We start from the raw sequence: 3,584 nt of genomic DNA, 5'->3' as shown, positions 1-3,584 counted from the left end.
CTAATGCGGCTACGGAAGGAGATTCAACGGCTCTCCTTTGATTTCCCCTAGAGTTCTTATGCTCAGCTTTATGGGTGGCCATATCTTCAATAATTTTCCACCCCTTAGTTTCTCCAACATTCTCCTGGAATCTGCCATTAGCTGCAGCATCCAGGATAACCCTCTGATCATCATAAAGCCCATTGTAGAATTGATTGCACAGGCTCCATTGCTCAAACCCATGGTGCGGAATAGATCGCACCAGTCTCTTGAAACGGACCCATGCCTCATGAAAATCTTCATCAGGACCCTGTTTAAAGCTAGTGATCTGAGCTCTAATCGCATTAGTCTTCGATGCAGAGAAATATTTCTTATAAAATGCTAGGGCCAGCGAATTCCAATCAGTAATCCCATTGGCAGCTCGATCCAGTTCTCGGTACCACTCTCTGGCAGCATCACGGAGCGATAATATGAGCATCGTCTCTTTTACCTGGTCCTGGGTCACACCTGCTGGTGGGGGTATGGAACAACAGTAGTCAGTGAATATATCCATATGTTTTGCTGCATCTTCATTTGTAGCTCCCCAAAATTGGATTCTTTCAACCAAGTTAATGTAGGACGGTTTCGCTTCGAATTTTCTATCCGTCCCGGCTGGCAACGCGAATCCCTTATAGAGATTCTCAGCTTTTGGCTCAGAGTGACTGGCTATACTAGCTTCATCAGCCATATCTGGAGATGTGACGGTCTCAGCTGATGAGGCAGAAATAGAAGATGAAGGTGGATCCTCCTCAAATAACGCGTTCTCGTAGTAACTGGACAAAGTACTCAGCTCTTCCTCTGTCGGCAATACTCTAGATGATCGTCTCAACTAACGCAAAGTCTTCTCGACCTCAGGATTTAACGGTAGTAACTCACCACCCTGTGACCTGCGCAAAAGAAGAAACTACAAGTAGAATTTGAGAAAAGTTTAAGGAACAGATGTCCCTTAAACTTAGAGAATAGACTAAAATAAAAGGAACAACGAAAACTAGCGCTGCCTCCCCGGCAACGGCGCCAAAATTTGATACCTGTCGATGTGAGTATCAAAAATAATATTTATAATTTTCCAAACTACTACTAGCAAGCGGTAGTAAGGGTCGATCCGCATGGAGGTAGGGAGTCAAGTTGTTTTTATTTCAGTCTATGGAATTTCTGGGGGGTTTTGGTTTGAAGTATATCTAAGTCTAAATGCAAAAATAGATAAGCAAAAAAAATAGAAATAAGTGTAAGCAAATGATAAAAGGAAGCTAAGACGGTCGGTTCACTATAGCTGTGATGGCACATAATCCTAGGTAAGTCCGAAATACAGTCGTGTAGGATGGGTAAAACATGTCCTCTCGGTCCAAGTTAACTAATATCTCCTTTCGGCCTATGCTACTAGTCCCTAGGTCTCACTAATACTAGCTCTCGCCCTGAAAAGTGATTCCTAAAGCCTAAATTACTTATCTTTCGATCTTAGCAATTTAGTCGTCTTAATTCATTAAATAATGCCCTCCCCTATCTCTCGATCTACGGGTTGGTCAAAAATAAGAATCTTACAAGTCTCCTCTCGGTCTCATTGTTAAATATTGCACTCAACGAATCAAACAATGCTAATCAAACACGGTCTGGTCGATCGACCAACTACCTCAGTCGGCCGACCACACGGCATAGTCGATCGACCAGTTAAGCCAGTCGATCGACCATGCCGTAATGCGGGATCACCTATTCTACGCCATCTACGCTATAGCTCCCCTACATCTTAGCACGGGATGTTTAGCTAGACATATTTACAGAAATAACAAGAACTAATTTGATAATAAGCATAATGGATTGCATAATTGAAATAATTGAATGAATAAATTCGCATAAAATTGTAACTAGGGCTTGGGATTCTATCTAGCAAGAACTAAAACTAAAGAAACGAATAAAACAATACTGAAATTAAAGGACTAGAATTACCAAAACAAAGGAACAAGCGATGAATCCGAAAGTAAGGTACGAACTTTATTGAGAATTCTAAACTACGAATAGCTAATGTATTTTATTGTATGTAAACTAAAGATATGTATGATAGGAACTAGATCCTCCAAAACAGAGGAGTTGAATCACGTTATAAAGGAATTATCACGTAACCTAATCCTCATAACCTAATTATGATGGGCTTTGTCACATCTTCTAGTTTAAAATTGTCGCGTCAGATCGTGGGGTGGTCGATCGACCAATGAGACCAGTCGATCGACTGCTCCTCTTTTCTGCAGACTTCTGTTCAGCATTCTGACAGTCTATAGACCACGTAGGTCAGTCTATAGACTGCTATAACTGGTAATCCGCTTCTGAAACTCTCGCAAATCTATCTTTCAGGCCTTGATACGCTCACCAAATTCATCTCTCGAGTCACTACTCCATGTCAAATGCAATGCTAAGTACTTAGGGACGGATTCGGCTCGATTTCCGCTAGATTCTTCACATTTCTGCAATATTATACAAAAACACGAAAGTAGACGGAAATAGGGAAAATAGTAGCATAAACTACATAATTGAGCTCTGAAATGCGTGTAAATGAGGGTGTAAAACATCATATTTAGGACACGCATCATCTACTGTCGTCCCCAACACCCCTCCACCATACTGGCTGCGCTGCCTCTCTTCTAATGCCCTGTACGTACGCCATCTCGTGGAGGTTCCAGAGTGTCAAGGTCGCAGACACCCTCTCTGTGACCTCACTCTCATCTCTGGGCTGTAGATAGGAGGGTAACCGGGGTACTGGTACTGTGGAGGCACAGGCTGCTCTGGCTGAGCCTCAGCCATCCTCTCCCTCACTTGTCGTGGTCCCCTCACCCACTCAGGCTGGGCATCCTCAGGTCTCACCTGGCCCCCCTTCCCCGGCTCGGGCATCATCTCCAAGATATTTGGGTCAATGAGCTACACCTGCTTCTTAGGAACCTCCTCCTCCTCATCAGAATCAGCAGCTACCACTACCGCCGGTAAAGGCTCAGTCGCTGGAAGGTGCTCAGGAGCAGGTATACGCATCCAAGTCATACCCCAAACTCTCCATGCCAACCCACCACCCTTCAAGTTCTAAACCATTTCTGGTCGAGGAAATACTCCCGGTCCAGGGTAGGTACTATAGAGGTCAAACGGGTATAGGCCGAGGAGGCCTCGAAGGCAGTCAGCCTCTCTGCCAACCGAGTGGCAATGGCACCACAACTCAGAAAATGAGTGTCGGAAGAGGCCATCAAGGCCAAGCTGGCACACACTATGTCCGGGGCACTAAAGGTGACTCTCTGGGACCGGGTGGGGTTAAGGTACGCCATAAGCAACATCATCTCATGTGAGTTTAACTTACTCACATCCCTCCTCTCGTAAAGCAGACAAGTCAAGGCACAGAGGAAAATCTTCAAGGTGACATGTTGGACATCATTTATCAACATCTTACTCGAAGTGGTAGCGGGTTTGCCGGTAAAGCAAGGCATGAGGGTACTAACCCCACACTCAGACGGGATGCTCCTGAGGGATCCCTTGGAAGGTTTGGCAAGTCCAAGGTGGGTGGCAAACATATCCATGGTAAGAAGAAAACTGGTGTT

The 3,584-nt window shown here is 44.7% G+C and overlaps 1 non-coding gene across 1 annotated transcript; it reads left to right on the top strand.

Annotated features, from left to right (window-relative positions):
- Window positions 1–215: 215 nt before the first annotated feature.
- On the top strand, window positions 216–322 carry LOC141636809 (small nucleolar RNA R71). Its single transcript, XR_012541394.1, has one exon. It is a non-coding gene; the product is annotated as a small nucleolar RNA R71 (small nucleolar RNA).
- Window positions 323–3,584: the final 3,262 nt, after the last annotated feature.

The sequence above is a fragment of the Silene latifolia genome, chromosome Y (assembly GCF_048544455.1).
Source record: "Silene latifolia isolate original U9 population chromosome Y, ASM4854445v1, whole genome shotgun sequence".
Lineage (NCBI taxonomy): Eukaryota > Viridiplantae > Streptophyta > Magnoliopsida > Caryophyllales > Caryophyllaceae > Silene > Silene latifolia.
The sequence above is the reverse complement of the archived record's forward strand: the minus strand, read 5'-3'. Positions and strand labels throughout refer to the sequence as shown.